This window comes from Dasypus novemcinctus, chromosome 26 (assembly GCF_030445035.2).
Source record: "Dasypus novemcinctus isolate mDasNov1 chromosome 26, mDasNov1.1.hap2, whole genome shotgun sequence".
NCBI lineage: Eukaryota > Metazoa > Chordata > Mammalia > Cingulata > Dasypodidae > Dasypus > Dasypus novemcinctus.
Genome location: NC_080698.1, coordinates 10,419,391 through 10,442,354, shown reverse-complemented (window position 1 = coordinate 10,442,354; position 22,964 = coordinate 10,419,391). Strand labels below are relative to the sequence as shown.

The window sequence follows — 22,964 nt, the reverse complement described above, 5'->3', positions numbered from 1 at the left end:
TACATAAGAGTAATCAAATAGAAAAGCTTCTTTGAACACTTTTTTCACTTGAGAAAAATTCTTGCACATTCATTTATCAGGTATGGAAAGCAAAAGTCCACAAAGGGCACTGGTGTCTGATGATGGTGGTTTGGCTTTTTCAAACAGAGGCAAGGATTTAGTATCTGGATAACAAACTCACCTGTGTGCAAACACCGCCCAGAGGCAAGGAAAAAAGACAAGGTTCAAAACTCAAGCCTGAATGGCCATTCTCCACAGGATCACGGTTTGTAATCTGGGGGGATTTTTAACATCTTATGCAATGGGGTTTATTGAAAAATAGTTCCCTCTACATTCCACTGAACTCCCTGTGCTACTGTTAAACATTACTCGGAGTCACCAATTAGACTTCAGAGCGAACATTTATGAGGCTTTAGGAGCAGAACCCTAGTGATGACAAGGTCCAATCTTTTAATCACCCAAGTCCAGGGAGGGTACTGTGAATGGAAAAGAGTAATCTGAGCCCAAGGGCAAGGACCAGGTCTAACAGTGAATTAAGCTGTAGCAGCTGGAGTGGGAGGTGAGATGAGGGGGGATGAGTTAAGTATGGGAGGTGGGCAGCCTGCCTCAGCAGAATCCAAGTGGGAATGAATTACCACATCCAAACCCCTGGGTGGCATCCAAGAATCCAATTAAAGCACACTACAATTATTACAAGACAGCCCAACAATAATTAACTTTTCAGCACATACTAACTACTTACCCTGTTCTAGGTGTGAGACTCCTTTGTTATACATGCAGTCTTTCTAAATTTCATTATAGAAATATTCACTCAAGATCTACATATATTGTAAAATCATAAAACACAAGAGGTAATAAACAAAGTACTAAAAAAAGGAAAAAAGAAATAAACTAAGTACTTCTACTTATATATTACGAACAGATGTTTTCCAAGTAGGAGCTTACTAGACTAAAAGTTACCATCTGATTCCCCCTGGCTGTCCAACCCCCCAGCTGAACAACAACCCCCGCCATCCATCGCGGCACAAAGGTAGAATGAGGCTGCATGTGAGGGAAGGACAGTCAACGCCTGCCGATGCCACAGACAGCTGCCAGGAGAGAAAAGGAGGCAGCGGAGACCCACCGCAGGGCTCTCAGCAGTGTGTACTCTGCTGTTCCTTCCCCCAGTGGATGCCTGGCACCAAGCAGACACTCGGTAGATGTCTGTGGAGTGGGGGCAAAGGACTTCCACTAAATCCCCAAAATGATTCACCAACCACAAAGGTAGTGAGCACCTGATTTCACACTTTGAAGAGCTGAGCTCTATTTTTCCCATTGCACTAAAAAAGCTTAAAAATAAGTGCCATATCTTGAAACTAATATACTAATCTGGCTTCAATGAATTCTATTTGGAAAAGGTGCACTGACTGACCTAACCTTCCTTCCTGACCTAACCAGCTTATCAGGCGCCCTGCTCAGCCCCCCTTACTGTAGCACTTGACCCCACAACAAGTCCTACAACCTGGGACAGGAACCCAAGCCTACTGCTTCAGGAGCCAAACTAGGAGTATCCTGACCCCAGAGAGTTCTTGCATCTTCACCATGAGGTGCCAAGTATCAAATGTTTTTTGGGGCAAAGACATCATTCTTCATTAAAGTTGTGGCCTGCTCTTGGCCACATTCTTATATTAAGGTTCAACCATCAGAAACATTTCAACCATTCCTGAAATCACCAGACCAACATATTTTATTTTGAAAACAAGACACAACTAGCACCCACTCCCTTTGCTTGGGTTTTCTTGCTAGCGGAATTCCTTCCCTCTGATATATGGGCTCTAATTGGCCCTTCTCCCCACCCTGGCCTTACCACAGATGCAAAATCTAAACAACCACAAACTTGTCTAGCAGATTTTAGGGATGTGTTTCTCACAGGCTGGAGCAAGGAAGCTAAAAGACAGCCTTGCAGACTCTTGGAATCCCTGCTCTGCAAAGCCATGGCCTCCCTATATCCAGGCAGTGAAGTGCCAGGCAAAGCCAATGCCAAGCAGGACGAGGATACTCTCCATGCCTGAACCTCAGAATCAGAACTGCCCAGAGCAGTACCTGAGAGCACCAGCTCCCAGAGAACAGTGAAGGCAAGGCTCCTCAGCCAAGCCCCACCAGCTCCTGCATTCTTGGTCTTCCCAGCAGAAGACACTGGGTTGCCTGCTCCTCAAAGACCACAGAAAAGATTTAGAGAAGTGTGTCCTGTTTAAGTACCTCCCCACCAAGTCCAACCACAAAACCCCATTCCCAAGTGCTCTCCTCCTCCTCAAGGCTCCTGGACATCACCAGTCACTGTCTGCCACACTGGATTTATACCCAGGGCAACACAATTTAAGAAATCCTTGAAGACACTCTTGCCCTCACTTGCTGCTGCCTCAACCTCCTCATTCTCCATAGTCCTTCATCATTCAGTTAACACAAAGGAAAAAGTGGGTTTCCACTCTGTAGCAATTATTTGGAAATTAATTCCTGCATTTTAGAACCCAAGAATTAAAAATTAAAAGCAAATGGGATAAATAAAGGACAAATGCAAAAGATTTTCTGTCTTATCAAAAAGATGCAGCTGTAATTCACCTCTTCCCAAGTGTTGGGGAAAAAGTAGCTATGAAGCACTGTTTAGTGGTGGCCCAAATCTCCTGGTACATGGAGGGCATCATTTTCTTCTTTCAACCCTGGACTCTCCTAAAAATCCAAGATAGGCCACTCTCAGACATGAGTCTCAATTCCTCCTAGCCCAAGTGGGCAAGGATGCCACCAGCCTATAGCTTTGTTCTTCAGATGCTTTATCTTCACTTCTCTTCAATCTTCAACGGAGTACAGGGATGCCCTTCGCTTCCCAGTCTCTATGTAAATCATTATTTGCACCTGGGAGCTAATTACTTAAAGGAGCTCTTTTGTAAATGGAAATTTTATTTTATGACACCTTCTCATTGTATACCTGTCCAATGACTCTTAAATCAGAAGTTCTGTGGTCTTAAAAACAAATGTAGTGCTTAAAATAGTTATTTTTATGTTGTATATATGTTGCCACAATAAAATTTAAAAAATAAACGAACTGGACAACAGAGTAAACCTATATGTAAACTATGGACTACAGTTAATAAAAAAGTAACACTGGTTCACCAACTGTAACAAATGTATTACACAACAATGCAAAAAGTTAATAGGAAAAACTGTGTGTGTATGGGTGGGTATATTTGGAAACACTACTTTTTACATGGTTTTTCTGTAAACTACAACTACTCTAAAAATAAAAAAAATAAAAAATTGTAAGTAGACTTAACAAAGAGCCAGGGATGTCTTCTTTGCATCTATCTCAAGCAGGGGATAAAGATGACTCCCTGAGGGCTTTCATGGTGATACTGTCCTCCTAATAAGCTGGCCCCTCACAGAGCCACTAGGGCAGCCACTGCCCTACCTGCTCAGAACTGCCTTGGTCAAGAGGAAAAGGACAGGAAGGTGACTAAAGAAAGCTTGCAAGCAAAACAGTGTAATGCAACTAGAGGGAGCTGTGATTCTCTGTTCTCAGACTAAGCTTCCCTGTAGAACTTGCTAAAAAATATGGGACCTGCATCTGTCTCGACATTTGGGGACTGCCCCCTTTTCCATTTCTCACCATCAAGTTATCCTTTTTTTTTTTTTTTTTAAGATTTATTCCACCCCCGCACACACACCCACCATTGGTTGCTCTTTGTCCATTTGCTGTGTATTCTTCTGTATCTGCTTGTATTCTCATTAGGTGGCTCCAAGAACCGATCCTGGGACCTTCCAGAGTGGGAGAGAGGCGATCATTCTCTTGTGCCACCTCAGCAGCTGCATCTGCTGCATCTCTTACTGTCTGTCCTCTGTGTCTCTTTTTGTTGTGTCATCTTGCTGCACCAGCTCTCTGTGTGGGCTGCACTCCTGCGTGGGGCAGTACTCTGTGCAGGTCAGCACTCAGCGTGGGCCAGTTTGCAACACAGGCCAGCTTGCCTTCACCAGGAGGCCCTGGACATCGAACCCTGGACCTCCTATATGGTAGACAGGAGCCCAACTGCTTGAGCCACATTTGCTTCCCTCAAGTTATCCTTTGATAACATTTCTGTATGAGGGTGTGGGGGATACAGAGATAAGATGTTAGGGTAGTGAACAAAAGAGACTGGGGAGAATGTCCTTCACGCCCTGCCAAGTTGTTCATCCTAAGGCCAGAGCATGCTGGGCTTGAGACATTTCTTACCTGGTGAAGGAAATGACCATGAAAATAGTGGCCTCTGAAAGATCACCTCCAGATTTTTGCTGACTGTGAAAACCCAAATAGGTGTCCCACCCACCAACCTGCCTTAGAATTAGAAGGTAAGCAAACGGGGGGGCCATGAGCTCCTTGGAGGTACTTTTCATCTCAAGGGAAGGGACAACGCCCAGTCCTTGGCCACTCTTAGATCATTACCTACAATATTCAGCAAACATTGAAAGGAAAATTCAGACTTCTCTGAGACAGGGAACTCAGAATCAGCTTATTCACCAATTACCAGCAGGGCTTGACTAAAAAGCTACAAGTCATCAAACTCTCTTTATAGACTCATAAACACAGACACCTCAAAATGTCACTCAAGCTCTCCTCATACAAAAGGACTAAGAAGCAAGAAGTCACTCAGCACACTCCTGACACCAGAATTAATGAGAGACAACTATTTCCACCCTTCATATCCCCAGAATTGGTGCAGCTACAACCTCAAGCAGCTCTTTTGGGGAAGGTCCACCCTGTAACGCAAACAGTTAATTCAAAGGCAGCTATTTTTCAGATTACTTGCACTGCATCCAGGTAACTCAGGTATTTCTTACTGATTTTACAGACTGACTACTAATACTGAATTTTTAAATAACATTTATTTTTAATTGTAGTAAAATATCCATAAAAATGGTTTTAACCATTTTAGGAGGACAATTCTTTGACATTAAGTACACTGACAAGACTGTGTAACTTTAACCAATATCTATTTCCAGACTACTTATCATTCCAAACCAAAACTCATATTCATTTAACAATAACTCACCATCCCCTCTTATTCCTACGACATGGTAACTACTATTCTGCTTTCATTCTCACAATTTTGCTTATTCTCAGCATTTCATATATGAGAAATCACACAATATCTGTCCTTCTGTGCCTGCCTTATTTCACTCAACATGGTCTCTTCAAGGTTCAACTCCACTGTCGCAGGTACTAGAATATCAGACTTTCATTCCCTTTTTGCAACTGTATAATATTTCATTGTACAAATATACTACATTTTATCTATTCATCTGTGATGGACACACTAGAATTTGACAAGTGATGAGGTGGCAAGTGATGAGGACTCAATCTTGAGAAACATCTAAGACTCAGTGAGCGCTTCCCACCGGACCTGTGGGTCCCCATCTGATCCTGGTTACTTCCTCACCACTCCTGTCCTTCTGGGAAACTCCACAGCACCAAGTCCAGCACCAAGGCTTGCAGTTGGTCAGTGCACAATGCTTATTATAGGCCTAAACAGAGTCGGCTTTAGAGAAATCATTTCCAGAACACTGGGAAGGAGGGTGAACATGTTCCTCTATCCCTCAACAGGGAACCCCAGGCATGGCCATCTTCTGGCGATGGGACAGGCAAGACATCGGTGATCATCAGAGGTCTCAGTGCACCATAGAACAGAAAGGCAGTGAGTGCAATGCAGCAACTGTACTTTTTTAGCCAATATGATTTTGTTTCTATTTTATAAATCTGTTCTCAGAAACCTTGTTTTCTCAGCAAATATAGAGTGAAATAACACCAACTAAAACAATAATCAACAGCAGGAACAGACATAACTCAGTAAAATGGCAAATTAAATAATGATTCCAGGTTTTTGTATCCCTCTTTGGGTGAAAGAACACTGGATAAATATCACAGAAACACCTACTATTTGCTTCTGCAATAATTACTTTTCTTCTCCCATAAACACTGTTAAACAAAGTTAGGAATTCACGTATTTTCTTGACTACTTTTATTCAACCAATTTTGACCACCTACTCATTATCACTCTCCTTCCTTCCCTCAATCTGCTCTTTAATTTCAACTCCATTCCATTATTGTTTCAATCTCTTCACAAATGAACATTATAAAATACATTTGCTCTTATTTAAAAGACTAAAAGTCTGAAGAAATATTATATAAGCTTCTCCTATTTCTCAATAAAAACTTTCCCCACTAGACTGGGTTGTCCCTGAGGGCTGAGACCAAGTTCTAATTCATTTAGTTCCTGGGATCAGGACTTGGTTTGGGGTAGCCAAAGGGCAGTGGTTGGTCAGGGTGGAAAAGAGCATGGGTACGCACCACAGGTAAGTCAAAGCCTCAGAGAACATCCTCCGCTACCTTCCTGAACTAATCTGTTCAACCAAGAGCTCTGAGAAGAGAGAGGAGGGGAGGATTAAAAGCAGATACCGGGGTGGTTAGGGCATCCATCTACCACATGGGAGGTCCGCGGTTCAAACCCCGGGCCTCCTTGACCCGTGTGGAGCTGGCCCATGCGCAGAGCTGATGCGTGCAAGGAGTGCCCTGACAAGCAGGGGTGTCCCCCGCGCAGGGGAGTTCCACGCACAAGGAGTGCGCCCCGTAAGGAGAGCCACCCAGCGCAAAAGAAAGTGCAGACTGCCCAGGAATGGTGCTGCCCACACTTCCCGTGCCGCTGACGACAACAGAAGTGGACAAAGAAACAAGACGCAGCAAATAGACACAGAGAACAGACAACCGGGGGAGGGGGGGAATTAAATAAATAAATAAATCTTTAAAAAAAAAAAAAAAGCAGATACCTGCTTTCCAGTGGCCTTTCCTGGGAGGCTGGCACATCGTCATCACCCTAAGATGTGGGCTGACCCCAAGCTTCCCAGTCAAGTTCAAAAATAAGTCAAAGTCCCATAAGATTAACAGCAGATTTCTCATCAGAAACCAAGGGTGGCAGAAGGCAGTGGGATGGTATATTTAAAAATCCTTAAAGAAAAAAGAACGGTTAACCAAGAATCCTAAATAAAGAAGGGAAAGCAGATGTGGCTCAAGCAGTTGGGCACCCACCTACCACAGGGGAAGTCCCAGGTTTGGTTCCAGATGCCTCCTAGAGAGGACAAGCAAAGACAGCAAGCTGATGTGACAGGCTGGCATGGCAAGCTGACACAATGAAGAGAAACAATGAGGAAACACAGTGAGAGACACAACAAGCAAGTAGGAGTGGAGGTAACTCAAGCACCTGGGCACCTCCTCCCTCTCACATGGGAAGTCCCAGGTTTGGTTCCCAGTGCCTTCCAAAAAGAAGACAATCACACAATGAACAGACACAAAAAGCAGACAGTGAGTGTAAAACATGGAGGCACCTGGGGGGAGGAATAAATTTTTTAAAAATAAACCTTTAAAAAAAATGAATGTGAAATTATGATACTAACAGATAGATAAAAGCTGAAAGAGTTCATTACCAGAAGACCTGCCCTAACAGAAATGCTAAAAGGAGTCCTTCAGACTGGAATAAAAGGACACTAAACAATAACTCAAAGCCATAAGAAGAAAAAAAGAACACTGGTAAAGATTACTATATAGGTATATATAAAATCCTGTATTATTGCTCTCTCCCCTCCCCATATGACTTAACAGGCAATTACGTAAAATAACACTTAAAATCAATGTTAATGGGCATACAATGTATAAATATGTAATCTAAAACAAAAACAATATAAAGCAGGAAGGTCAGAAATATATAAGAGTAGAGAGTTTGTATACTACTGAAATTATGTTGACACTAGTCAAACTAGGCTATTATTTGTTTACGGTATAACTGGTAATTACAAAGGTACCACTGAGAAAATAACTAAAAATAAACAGAGAAAAGAAAGAATAAAGGAATCAAAAGGGTACACTACAAAAAGGGCAACTAATTTTTTTTTAAAAGGCAGTAATAAAGTAATAGAGAAAAAAAACACCAAGACATACAGAAAACAAATGGCTGAATGGCAGAAGTAAACCCTTCCTTCTCAGTTACTACCTCAAGTGTCAATGGATGAAGCACTCCTATTAAAAGGCAGAGACTGGCAAAGTGGATGAAAAAGCAAGGTCCATCTCTATGCTGTCTACAAGACTCACTTTAGGTACAACGACACAAAAAGGATGGCAGCAGAAGGGTGGAAAAAGATATTCCATGTAAAAAGCATCAAAAGTGAGGTAGAATGGTTTTATTATTGTCAGACAAAATAAGCAGGGAAGCAGACTTGGCCCAATGGTTAGGGCATCTGCCTACCACATGGGAGGTCCACGGTTCAAACCCAGGGCCTCCTTGACTCGTGTGGAGCTGGCACATATGCAGTGCCGATGCGTGCAAGGAGTGCCCTGCCACGCAGGGGTGTCCCCCGCATAGGGGCATGCCCTGTAAGGAGAGCCACCCAGCACGAAAGAAAGTACAGCCTGCCCAAGAATGGCACTGCACACAAGCTGACACAACAAGATGATGCAACAAAAAGAAACACAAATTCCCAGTGCTGCTGATAAGGATAGAAGCAGTCACAGAGGAACACACAGCAAATGGACACAGAGAGCAGACAACTGGGGGAGGGGGAGGAAGGGGAGAGAAATAAATAAAAAAACAAATCTTTAAGAAAAAAAAAAGCATCTGACAAAACACAACATCATTTCCTGATAAAAACACTTGGAAAACTAGGAATAAAGGAAAACTTTCTCAACATGGTGAAGGGTATTTACAAAAAAAAAAAACAAAACCAGCAAATATCATACTCTATGCTGAAAAGACTGAAAGCTTCCCCCTAAGATCAGGGACAAGTCAAGGATGCCTGTTGTCACCACTGTCGTTCAACAATGTACTCGGGAAGCAGACTTGGCCCAGTGGTTAGGGCATCCGTCTACCACATGGGAGGTCTACGGCTCAAACCCCAGGCCTCCTTGACCCGTGTGGAGCTGGCCCACGCGCAGTGCTGATGCACGCAAGGAGTGCACCCCATAAGGAGAGCCACCCAACGCGAAAGAAAGTGCAGCCTGCCTAGGAATGGTGCTGCACACACAGAGAGCTGACACAACAAGATGGCGCAACAAAAAGAAACACAGATTCCCGTGCCGCTGACAACAACAGAAGTGGACAAAGAAGAACACGCAGCAAATAGACACAGAGAACAGACAACTGGGGCGGGGGGGGGGGGGCGGAGGAAGGGGAGAGAAATAAATAAATAAGTCTTTTTTTAAAAATTACTCATAAAAACAACAACAACAACAATGTACTGGAAGTTCTAGCCAGAACTTAGAATTAGGCAAGAGAAAAAAAATAAAGGGCAATCAAATTGGAATAGAATACATCAAATTATTCTTACTTGCAGATGATATGACTATATATATATATATGTATATAAAATCCCAAAGAATCTACAAGAAAAACTATTAGAGCTAATTCAGCAAAGTTGCAGGATACAAGGTAAACATGCAGAGGTCAGTTGGGTTTCTACATACCGGGAATGAATAATCTGAAAAATAAATCAAGAAAACAATTCCGGGAAACGGACTTTGGCCCAGTGGTTAGGGCGTCTGTCTACCACATGGGAGGCCCGTGGTTCAAGCCCCGGGCCTCCTTGACCCGTGTGGAGCTGGCCCATGCGCAGTGCTGATGCGCGCAAGGAGTGCCGTGCCACACAGGGGTGTCCCCCGCGTAGGGGAGCCCCACGCGCAAGGAGTGCACCCATAAGGAGAGCCGCCCAGCGCGAAGAAGGGAGCAGCCTGCCGAGGAATGGCGCCGCCCACACTTGCCGTGCCGCTGACGACAACAGAAGCGGACAAAGAAACAAGACGCAGCAAAAAGACACAGAAAACAGACAACCGGGGGAGGGGAGGGGAATTAAATAAATAAAAATAAATCTTTTAAAAAAAAAAAAAAAGAAAAGAAAACAATTCCATTTACAATAAAAGAATAAAATACCTAAGAATAAATTTAACCAAGGCAAAAAAACATATACACTGAAAACTATAAAACATTGGTGAAAGTAATTTAAGAAGACCTAATAAAATGGAAAGACAACTATGTTCATGGATTGGAAGGCAATATTGTTACGTCAAAGAAGAGGAGGTACCTCATCCTGAATGTACAGGGCTGGTCAGGTGTGTTGGACCACGAATGGTTCCCTGCATTTTGAGCCTTTTCTTCATTGCACTGGTTCTCAGTTCCTTGAGTACCTCCTCTTGCTGTGGTCTGAGTCCTAAACTACACTGTCTGCCTCCTGTTTGAGAGCTGCTCTGTCTCTAGAGCAGGGTTTACAACCATTTGGGATTCCATGCCCCCAGAACATTGACATCAGAGTCTTTGGGGGTAGGACCCAGGCAACAGCTTGTTTAATCCCTGCCCAGGTGATTCTAATGCGCAGCCAGGGTTGACAGCCACCACATCAGAGTTTAGCAGAGGTAGTGTCCTCACCTGGGTTGTCCTGGCACAAAGAAAGTACTCATAAGCATTTATCAAATAGAGTTTTTTCTAACTCCTTCTCACCCTCCAGCTCGCAATATCTCCTAAGAGTTCCTTCTCAGGAAACTGCTGCCCAAAGGCCCCCCACTATCTGATACCTTTTCTTACTCACTGAATTCTTAGAAAACTGACAGCAGGGGACAGGCCTTATTTGCTCACGTAGCCTACTGATAACACAGGGAAGACAAAAGCATTCACTGAGGGAGAACCATGACAAGGACCACCTGAAACACCACGGCACACCTGCTTCACAAGTGTGTTCAAGGAACAGCACACTATTACCTCAAAAGCCCTGACAAAGGTGCTATAGGCACTGCCTCACGGAGCTGGGCTTTGGGCATCCTGCGGCCCACAGCTATAGCGTCCCTGGAACAGACACTCTGGCTATCCTTCCTCTTTGGAGAGCAGCTCAGTGATTCTGATAATTTCCCTACCAGTTAAGTAGAAACAAGTTCCTCCTGAGAGGCCAGCCCTGCTTTTGTTTCTAAAGCCCATTTTATTCTGCTAATATGTGTTCACCTTGGTCCACTTGAAACAAAAATCAAGAACTGGACACCCATGAAACTCCTTTATTCATTTGCAACACAATTAAATAACTGAATACAAATTAGATGGATTTAAAAGATTTTCAGTTGGCCACTAGTGCTGAGCATGCGTGCCTCAGTGTGCGCACAGGCTCCAAGTTTGCCAACCCTGCGAGCTCGTGAGGCATCCCCGACTGGGATGTACACAGGTAAGGGTCCTGCACAGGTGAGGGCTCAGCGCAGTGCAACTATTTCAACCCTATTTGTACCTTAACAGGATGAGGAGGTTTTTGTTACTGTACACTACACAGAAGGGACAGGCAAATGCCACAGAAGAAACAGGTAAACCTCAGTTGAAGGCCTTTAAAGCAAAAATGGAGATTTTCCTAAGAAGAAATTCTGCTTGAACACAACAGCTTTTGAGTATCCAGACTGCCTGCCTTGCCAGGCCCCACAAATGTAATCCAAATCCCTAAAATAAATCTCTTAAAATGTACTTTTTTAAAAAAGATGTTCAGTAAATAAAAATATATCCATGACCTTTATCTTGGGTTCCAAATACCACTCCAACTAAAAGGGACCAAGAGTTATCAATATGCATATAAACAAATGAATAAATTGGGGCAACTCCAGCCAAGCCATGTGTGCCAGGCCCTGTTCCAGACACTTCACATATATTCAATGATTTAATCCACACAACCACCATAGGAGACAAATAGTATTATGACCCCTCATTTTCCACACAAGAAAAGTGAACCTCTAAGATGGCAAGTAACTCACCCAAGGCCAGCCATATAGATGGTAAATTGTGGAACCAGGAGCAAATTCAGGCAGTGTGATTCCAGAACCGGAACTCATAACCTCTACATTCTAGTTCCTAAAAAGCAAAGCAGCCAGCATCCACAGGCAAACATAAACGTACAGGGCAGGAGTGGAGCTAGATCTCATTTGACCAAAGTCTCTGGTTGAATGTTTGATTTGAGATGTTTGCCTAAGCAGCAAGGGTGGACACCGTCTCTGTCTTATTCCTACTGCCTTAATTCTCAAGGTCTATGGTGACTGCTATTCTGGTTTGTAACAGCCTGGTATTGTCTCTTTTAGCATGGGTCCTGGATTTTTCATTTTTTAACAAAGTATTATTAGATTTTATTGAAATTGTTTTTGAATAGAATTTTTATAGTTTTAATACAATAAAACCATTTGCAATCAAAATTTTAAAATATATATATTTTTAGCACTCTCAACACTCAGAAGTATCTCCATTTTGATGATTTTTATGGTCATACTCCCAGTACCCAGCAGAGTGTCTGGTACATGGCAAACATGCAGCCACAATTCGTTGAATGAAAGAATTTATGCAAAAAGTGTTCATTAAAATATGGATACTTACTGAATTTATTGGAGCAGTTTTCCATTATGATGAAGATAATGCTTTTGAATTAACTTTGTATCATAATTTTGGGTCTCTGATGTGTTACTGGTTTTTTATTTTTTCAGAAAAAGGAGCACAAACTAAATTTAAAACTTTATTAATAAATAAATAGGGGATGCAGGAAAGGTCTTCCTTATAGTAAGATCACAACTAATATGGAGGGAATGAGACACTTATAAAATTATCACCAGATGTTAACATTAGAAAGTGAAAATTTGATGAGGAACAAGACATTCACATGATCTCAGTATCCCCCACCCCTAAATTTTAATTAGAGGAAAAAACAGCAATTTTAAAGAAAACAGCCAGGCACCTCCTTAACCAGAATTAATTATAAAGACCTTGTGGCTCCTCATAGAGGCCTAGTAGATATTATTGGGACAACTGAGAAAATGTGAATATGGGTTGTAGATTAGATAACAGCATTATATCAATGTTAAAAATCTGAGTTTTTGAGAGCTGTACTGTGGTTATGTTAAGAGGATGCCCTTATTCTTAGGAAATACACATTTAAGTATTTAAAAGTACAGCGTATGATATCTGCCACTTTACCTATAGATGGTTCAAGAACAAAAATATAGAGAGGAGGAAGTGAATGTAGTTCAAGTGGTTGAGTGCTCACCCCTACCCCCCAAGGGAGGTCCCAGGTTCGATTCCCAGTGCCTTCTGAAAAAAATAAAATAAACAAAAATAAACAACAAGCAAAACAAATGAAAAAACCAACTCGGGGGGAGTGGATGTGGCTCAAGCGAATGGGCTCCCATCTACCTTATAGGAGATCCAGGATTTGATTCCCAGGGCCTCCTGATGAAGGCAAGTTGGCCCACACAGGGTGCTGGCCCACACAAGGTGCTGGCCCACACGGAGAGCTGGTGCAGCAAGATGACACAACAAAGAGACACACAGAGGAGAAACAGTAAGAGATGCAGAAGACCAGGGAGCTGTGGTGGTGCAAGAGATTGAGCACCTCTCTCCCACTCTGGAAGGTCCCAAGATTGGTTCCTGGTGCCTCCAAAAGAGAAGACAAGCAGACACAGAAGAACTCACAGGGAATGGACACAAAAAACAGACAGCGAATGCAAAAACAAAGGCAGGGTGGGGGATAAATAAATAAATCTTAAAAAAAAAAAAACAACTCAGGGGAGCCAATGTGGCTCAGTGGTTGAGCACCAGCTTCCCACAAAAGAGGTCCTAGCTTCAATCCCCAGCACCTCAAAATAAGAGAGGAGAGAAGGATGAAACATAGAAAGCAAAATGTAAATAAATAGTGAAACTATATAAAGAGTATTTGGGAGTTTTGTGCATATTCTTGCAATTTTTCTGTAAGTTTGAAATCATATCAAAATTTAAAAGTTACTTTTGAAAGTGGTAAAAGGAAGGATGGTGGGGCATGGTCTGCTCCCCTCTCAGGACCTCAGTTCCTCCCTGGCAAAGTAGGAACATTTACCAATAGTTGGGAAGCAAAGTCAGCAGATAACCTCTGGAAACCACTACGGCCTGTGTAACCTTAATCCACTACTTACCTCACACACCCACACCGTGTTCATTAGATCTGTAGGTTCCAGACACCAAACCCCAAATGGCATGATCCAAAACACACACCCCCAACCCCACCAGGGCTTTAAGTCCTCCAACTCTCTGACGGGAAATGAGGGTATTGTAAAAGTACCTTCCTCTCGAGAAACTACAAACTACGAGAAGATTTTGTTTGTTTTAAAAATGACTTGCTTATAACGGAAGAAAATATCACAATGGGGCCTGAAATTACTACGTTGGGCTATGTTTGCTCAAGGTTAAAAATAGTTTCATCTTCTCTTCCCAGGAGCCTTCCCTCTTGGAAGGAAAAAAAAACCCAGATCAGACTATCACTGAGATCAGAGGTCCCAGAGCTAAATGCAAGATGTGGGAGGGCAGCATCCAGGGCTTCCCAGGATCAGATTTCCCAGTATAGATTTATGGATTCCCAGTTACCACCCAGAAGATGCACAGTGAGCCTCACAATGACACCATCAGCTGTCTGGTCCTCCCCTTTTGGCTTAATGTAATAAAAGAAATTCACAAAGAGATTAAAAAAAATTTTTTTTCCAAACAATACACTACGGCACAAGTGAAAAGCAGAGGTCTCCTTCCCAGGCCCTGGATGAGCAGGCTGTTTGTTCAAAAGCTCTCCACAAATGGAGGTAAATATACCTCTGAACATATGAACAAGTATATCCCTTTTTATTTATCCTTTTTTTTTTTTGCTTTTATTTTTTGTTTTTTTGGTTTTGTTTTATTATTTTTAATGTTACATTCAAAAAATATGAGGTCCCCTTTTTATTTATTCTTAAAGCTCAAATGGAATCACATATTTCGTAGTTGTTACTTTTTTCTTTTAAGGAGGTACCAGGAATTGAACCCAGGACGCAGGCACTCAACCACTGAGCTACATGTGCTCCCTACTTTTTTTTACACTTACTAGGAGACCTCAGCCCAACGGGTAGATGGGCTTCCTCACTCCTCCACCCAGGGCTCTGCTGTGTGTGGTACATACAAGTGTCCCCTGTGTTTTGTTCTCACAGATGTTCTTACAAACTCACCCTTGCATTCTTCTGTGAAAGTTAATGATGGGAAGCGGACTTGGCCCAGTGGATAGGGCGTCCATCTACCACATGGGAGGTCCGCAGTTCAAACCCCAGGCCTCCTTGATCCATGTGGAGCTGGCCCATGCGCAGCGCTGATGTGCGCAAGGAGTGCCGTGCCACGCAGGGGTGCCCCCCGCGTAGGGGAGCCCCATGCGCAAGGAGTGCGCCCCACAAGGAGAGCCGCCCAGCGCAAAAGAAAGCGCAGCCTGCCCAGGAATGGCGCCACATACACGGAGAGCTGACAGAGCAAGATGATGCAACAAAAAGAAACACAGATTCCTGTGTTGCTGACAACAACAGAAGCAGACAAAAAAGAAGAACATGCAGCAAACGGACACAGAGAACAGACAACTGGGGCGCGGGGGGGGGGGGGAATAAATTAAATCTTTTTAAAAAAAAAAAAGAAAGTTAATGGTAAACCGACTTTCAGTTTACACTCCCACCTGAGGATACGGGTGCCTTTTCCCTTACTTTCAGCTATACTGAGTGCTTATCAAGCTCTTTTGTTAATAACTTGTGATGGAAGAGGAACAAGTGTGGGGCAGGTTGAAATGGCATAAGATGGCAGTTTGCCCCTCTGGTAGTGCTTGATTAGTGGGCTTGGTGGGTAGCAGGTATCATAAATTCAACCTGGGAGTAATGGAACCTAATGACCAGCCATCATGAGAATATGGGAGGGTGAGCATCCAATTCCAAGGCCTAATGAATCAAAACACGATGCTATGTTTATCTAGTCAAACCTGATGACCTCAGAGGAAAATCTTGTTATCTAGAATTTACAGGCTAATTAAGCCAAGTAATAAGGTATCTGTGGTGCTCTTCATTCCTGTCATTACTTCCCTCTGTGGTCTCCTCTGGGCCGACCCCGAAAGAAGTCCAGGCTCAGGACAACAGGAACACAGGAACTAAGTACTAACCACAAGGAGGACATGAAAAGGAAGCCACAGAGTTATTTCTGAGTTCCCAAGTCTAATCATCATGCTACAGTTTCACTATTCTGAAAAGCATTAAGCTTCTCTAAATCACATACACCTATTTCTAAATCTAAGTTTGCTGCTTGCCGTCCTCCAACTGAAGGGCAGGGTCTGGGAGGATTGCTACCAGTCCCAATGACCCAGACACAGCACCCTCCAGGCTCTTAGGCCACTGGGCAAAGAACTGTCTGCTGCAGGTTTGTGCACCCACCTGGGGGAGGCAGTGATATGCGTAAGCACAGAGGAAGCACCCACTGGTCCGCTTTGCGTTGCTAACTCAAATCAGGCTAACTGCAGCACATGAATAATTAACCCAACAAAAACTGGTGTCCACAACAGCAACTGTCATCTCCAAGTCCTCCCCAGCTCTACACGGAGCTAGTTCCTGCCTTAAAGGCTGTCAGGAAAAACCAGGTAAGAAATGACAGGAGCTGGGAGCCGCATTCTACCATGAGGACCACAACATGAACTCCCAGGAGAAACACCAGGGCCAGAGAGGAGCATGAAGCGCTTCAGCAGATGTTACAGTTACATTATCTTTTAGAGATTTATGCTGAAATACTGATGGATGAAATGATAGGATGTCTGAGATCTGCTTCAAAATAATGTGTGGTGGGGAAGTGGTGGGGGGAATGAATGAGCCAGGATTGGCTACCAGCTGATGGTTATTGGGGCTGGTGACAGGTACATAGGGATTCACTGCACTATTCTGTCATAGGTGTATTAGGAATTCTCCATTGTAAAAAGGTCAAAAATAAAATACAACAGACATAAAACAAAACTCACAATTAAAACATCAAATACACTTAGCAATTCACTTTTATTTATATACCCAGAAGACACAGACAAGAACATTCACAGCTGTATTATTCATGATAGCCAAAAACTGGAAACAACCTACATGTTCACCAACAGGAAAAGTGGTAAATTGTGGAATATTCCCATGTAGAATATTACACAGCAATAAAAGGGAACAAACTGCTGTGGAAAACTACACAGACCATGTTCAGCAAGAGAAAACATATACACCAGTATACACACATACTCTAGATTCCATGTCAATGAAGGTTAAGCGCAGCAAAACTAAGCAATAATGACCAAGGTCAGAAGAGTGGTTGCCTTTGGGAGATGCCAATTAGGGAAAGGCATATGAAAATTTCTAGAAATGTTTACTATCTTGATCTGAATGGTACATACATACATACATAAAAAATACCAAGCTGTACCTTTATAATTTATGCATTTACTACATGTAAATTGTGCTTCAATTTTTTAAAAGTGTGACACAAAAAAAATCAAGTACTACTAGGTTACCAGGACATAGGATAACACATCCACCTAAAGTAGATTTTCCAAGCCTGAAGAACAAGAAAACTCAGCCTCTGACCTGGGGTGATGTGAGTCAGGGCCTGCTACCTGCATGCCACCTGCCCACACCCGAAGTGGAGGCAGGTACTCTTTCTGAGGTCTTTCCCTTCTAGCCAACCACAAACTCCAGAGAACACCAGAAAACACAATCTTGACTCTTGCTTCACCACCTCAGCAACAAGCCATGCTTGTAGTCTTGAGCTCACCAAATTGTAGCTCCAGGTTTTAAATGTGGTGGTATTAGTCTCTCCTACAGGAGATTCAGCCCTGCCCTTACTGCCCCAAACCCACAGCTGGCAGCCCAACACCCACTCCTCCAGATGGCTCCTAAGCAGGGCCCAGCAGCCTCCCCAGCCTCTCCTCCAGCACAGCCCACACCTCCCTGACTCTGGAATTCCTTACATTCTCCTCCTTAAAGGAGAACCTTCAGGAGACTTGGGTTTAAATCAAGAAAACAAAACCCGATCTAACTCCTTAGGTCTAAGCAGCCTTGGTGGCTACAGAAAATACAAGTAAATCTGAATTTAATGGCTTCAAAATTATGTAAGTATAAAATAAATGAAAATTTTAAATGTGTGAAAGAATAACAAAACAAACAAAAACACCAGGCATGTAAGTGTCCCAGCACTGGGGAATGGCTGATAAGTCCTGCTGCATCGCATAGCAACTGTTCTCCCAGAGAAGGGCAATGGTTCTGGCCAAGGCTCCTGAGTAATTACTTTTTTTTTTTAAGATTTATTTTTATTTATTTATTTCTCTCCCGTTCCCCCCCCCACCCCGGTTGTCTGTTCTCTGTGTCTATTTGCTGTGTCTTCTTCTTTGTCCACTTCTGTTGTCAGCGGCAGGGAATCTGTGTTACTTTTTGTTGCATCATCTTGTTGTTGTCACCTCTTCGTGTGTGCGGCACCATTCCTGGACAGGCTGCACTTTCTTTCATGCTGGGCAGCTCTCCTTACGGGCGCACTCCTTGCGCACGGGGCTCCTATATGCGGGGACACCCCTGCGTGGCACGGCACTCCTTACGTGCATCAGCACTGCTCATGGGCCAGCTCCACACGGGTCAAGGAGGCCCGGGGTTTGAACCGCGGACCTCCCATGTCGGTAGAGGGACACCCTAACCACTGGGCGAAGTGTGCCAACCCTGAGTAATTACTTTTGTAAAGTGCAGGTCTTTACCTATGGATTGTCACAGAAACAGCTGGTCAGGTGGGCACTGGTTTCATCTTTGAGGTAAGTGCCAAGTACCCATCACACCAGATAAAGGCCTATCTATGTCACATTTAGGGGTGAGCTGGGGTAGGATCTGATGCAAGAAAAGCCAGGACAAGACGCCAAGTTCCTGGCCTGGAGCCTAAGTCCGCCCTCGCACTAAAGCTACACTCTCTGCCTCTCAACACGTCAACACCTTCAGCCACCTGCCGGCATGGCAACAGCCCCAGCAGTTGGGACACCTCCCTGCCCAGTAGCGGAGGAAAGTCTCTGTACCCAGGTTTTGTGTCTACAAGTGAGGCCATGGCTGTGGCCCACAAAGCCTTCCACTCTTCTCCCAGCCCAGTCAGCCCGATGGTGCAGATACCTGGAAAGACTAACTTCTGGCTGCTGGCTAAGCCTCATTCATTACCCCATCTCCTTGCAGCTGGGCCTATGCCTTACATGGAGAAGCAGGAACACCCTCTAAAAGAGCTTTCAAACACAAAGTAAACTTGTAAAACAATAATCATGGACAGAACTTGAGGCATCCATTTAAATCATCAGGACCAATCCCCTCATTTTAAAGATGGGGAAACTGAGGCTGCTCCACAATCTCCCAGGTGGAAAAGGATGAGAACCCCTCTCTTAACCCTCAAATACCTTTCCAATCAGAAGAGAGGAAAGAAAGCTGAAGAGATGAGACAAGAGGTGGGACAGATAATGAAAGACGGACGTGGGGATTGAGGGGAAAAGGGCAATGTGACAAAGAGCACAGGGGGGAGGGTCTGAGGGGGCAGAGCTGTAAACCCATGCCAGGCAATAAGGCCAGGCCTGTCACACTTGTCACCACTGCAATCACTGGTTTGTCAAGGACTGTCCTTGACAAACTGCTGAGAGACTGGGCTGGGTCAGTAGTGCTCTGGGTACCTGCTGCGAGCAAAGCGCTAGACAAGAGGAAGGCAGCACCCCCAAGGTCCTCTCCCTGGCCCCTCACAGCCCACTCTAAGATGGGCCTTACCACCCCAACACCACCCCTCACCACACTCCCCACTCTACGATACAGGAATCAGAAGGATACTGCCTGCCTGAGGTCACTCAGCAGACAAGGCTCTTGGCCTCTCCAAACCACACTCTTCTGAAAAATGCCAAGTAAGGGGATATAATCTCCTCCTCCTCCCTCTTTTGCCTGGGTGAGGCAGAAGCAGGGCCCATGCCTGTCTTATCCATGGCCAGATTCAGTCCCAGGATTAACCATGGTGCCCAGGGCACGACAGTGACTCAAAAGCCATGTGCTGAATGAACGAACAAAAGGAGACCCAGTGTTGACAGGCCTGCCTGCTAGATGCTAGCTGACAGCCTGTCTTGTAAGGCTGCTTAAGAGTCATTATTTAATCTTAAACACTTCCTAGATCAAATCCCTCGTTTTTCTTTAACTTTGTCCAACCACAAATACAACAGGCTCATTAAGTGAGCTGATGCAAGTAAAGCACTTAGAAAAGGACCTGGCACAGCATAAACACTCTAAAATGTGGGAAAGTATATACAAAAATACAAAAATAAATTCTTAACCCAGCCACCCATAATCTCTTATGGGTCTAAAGTTCCTGCTTCTACACGGAACACAGTAGGATACAACCTACAAGGGGAACTAGCTAAGGACCACAACATCCACTGAGTAACCACTGGGTGTCCTGCTTTCTCCACCATAGATCCAAATCTGAAGTTAAACAATACTCCCCCCACAATCATGAGGATTCTGGGTTTCAGTGTCTGCAGTAAAAATGGGATTTGCCTCCACAAAGTGGTTTTTTCCCTTTCTACTGAGATCCTAATCTGTTCCTACACAGTTGCTTCAGCTCCTGAAAAGCCTGTCCTGCCCATTTCCGGGAAGGGAACAGCCTGTGGGCTCTGCTTCCCCACTAGCCTGAGGATTCAGAGTAAGCCTTTAAGAGTTTTATTTTCAGTTCCCTTGGGTGTTTATCACCTAATTTTCTTATCAGATAAGAGCCTAGACTCTACATTCACTTGCCTCTAACACAAAGGTCAGAGAGTAAATGCCTCCATTACCTGGAAATCAAGAGGAACCTTCTCCACTGGAAACCCAGGTCAGCTCCTCACCAACACGGAACTATAAAATACAATGCCGGGAAGCGGACTTGGCCCAGTGGACAGGGCGTCCGCCTACCGCATGGAAGGTCCATGGTTCACACCCCGCGCCTCCTTGACCCATGTGGAGCTAGCCCACGCGCAGCGCTGATACACGCAAGGAGTGACGTGCCATGAGACAGGAGTGTCCCCCACATAGGGGAGCCCCACGCGCAAGGAGTACACCCCCTAAGGAGAACTGCCCAGCGCGAAAGAAAGTGCAGCCTGCCCAAGAATGGCGCCACACACACGCACAGTGCTAACGTACAAAAGGAGTGCCAGGCCACGCAGTGGTGTCCCCGTGTAGGGGAGCCCCACACACAAGGAGTGCGCCCCGTAAGAGCCACCCAGCGTGAAAGAAAAGTGCAGCTTGCCCAGGAATGGCGCCGCACACACGGAGAGCTGACACAACAATATACACAAAAAGAAACACAGATTCCCGTGCCGCTGACAACAGAAGCGGACAAAGAAGAACACGCAGCAAATAGACACAGAGAACAGACAACTGGGGTGGGGGCGAAGGGGAGAGAAATAAATAAAATAAATAAATCTTTAAAAAAAAAATACAATTCCTCCATCACCTGGAGGCTGGAATCTAAATTTTGTTCTTAGGGCAATCATTCTCTGCTAGAAGACAGGGACTGGTGCCTGCCTCTACCATCTTCCTCACAGAAGTGGCCAATATGCTCAGTGATCGCCTAGTCACAAAAGGAGGCAGGAAGCCCAAAACAGGTTTTCTAGGGAGGATGTTGACTTTACAGAGTTAGGTTCAGACATGCCACACTAAGTTCATCCTGTTAACCAAAAAAAAAAAAAAACCCTTCAAGTTCCTGTTCTAATTCTAAAGAGTTCCAACCACAGCTCAATGGTAAAAACTGAATTACATGTTTCAGGTCCAGAATCTGCTGCTGCCCAACACTCACCAGGTCCCAGGTCTCTCCGAACATGAACACATCCACTGGGCAAAAAGCTAGTTTGACAAGTTACCTAACCAGGAAGTCATATGCGGGGGGGAGGCAATAAGCATGCATCGCTGCTGCTAACCCAAACAGAAATAAATGTTAAACAAAAAAAGAAAATGAAGCACTTTCAGCCACTCTCAATGCACATCGCATCCTTGCAGACCTATGCCCCTTATACTTCACTAGTGAGAAAACAGGCCTGGGATGTCAAAGGATTGCCCAAGAAGCGATTTAAAAAACTAAACAATGTCCAGTTAACAGAGATGTCAAACTATTCTAATCCCTTACTCATCTTGACTGGGCCAGTATCTCCAAGCACCATGCCATCCCGACAAGACAATGTGTAACTCAAAACCCCGCAAGTAAGTGAGCAGTCAAACCAGAGCTACTTTCCAAGAGGTACCAGTGGGTTCATTTCTAGTTTTTGTTTGTTTTTTTTTTAATTTTAAGATATCTGATACATAAAAAATAGCATATTATGGGAAGTGGCTGTGGCTCAATCAGTTGGACTCCCGTCTACCATTATGGGAGGTCCTGGGTTCGTGTCCCGGGGCCTCCTTGTGAAGAAAGGCTTGCCTGCACGCGCTGCAGAGTGCTGCTGGCCCACAGGCACCATGGACACCGGGCAATAGACAGCCGACTCAGCAAGGTGACACAATAAAAAGGGAGACATATAAAAAAAAAACACACAGAAGAGCGCGCAGGGAATGGACACAGAGAGCAGACAGCAAGCAAGAGGAGGAATAAAAAAATAAAAAATAAAGTAGCATATTATATACATAATTACCAAACAATAAACACCCAAAAACTCCATCGACAACCAAGAAATACATCCAACTTTTTTTTTAATATAAGCCTCTTAATATACACCAGAAAAAAAAAGGATACATGCAATAATAACAAGTAGCCATAGGGAAACGGACTTTGGCCCAGTGGTTAGGGCGTCCGTCTACCATATGGGAGGTCCGCGGTTCAAACCCCGGGCCTCCTTGACCCGTGTGGAGCTGGCCATGCGTAGTGCTGATGCGCGCAAGGAGTGCCGTGCCACGCAAGGGTGTCCCCCGCGTGGGGGAGCCTCACGCGCAAGGAGTGCGCCCGTGAGGAAAGCCGCCCAGCGCGAAAAGAAAGAGCAGCCTGCCCAGGAATGGCGCCGCCCACACTTCCCGTGCCGCTGACGACAACAGAAGCGGACAAAGCAACAAGACGCAGCAAATAGACACCAAGAACAGA

General features: G+C 44.4%; 1 protein-coding gene across 9 annotated transcripts in view; it reads right to left on the bottom strand.

Annotated features, from left to right (window-relative positions):
* Positions 1-22,964, bottom strand: part of DAG1 (dystroglycan 1) — an 87,308-nt gene that overhangs the window by 43,302 nt on the left and 21,042 nt on the right. The window contains exon 1 of one of the 9 annotated variants that reach the window (XM_023586933.2): positions 3,703-4,100. The exons of the other annotated variants lie outside the window; for them this stretch is intronic. The gene's annotated coding sequence lies outside the window, so the exon portion shown is untranslated. Of the gene's footprint in view, positions 1-3,702; positions 4,101-22,964 lie in introns of those variants that run through there. 9 annotated transcript variants of the gene reach the window in all.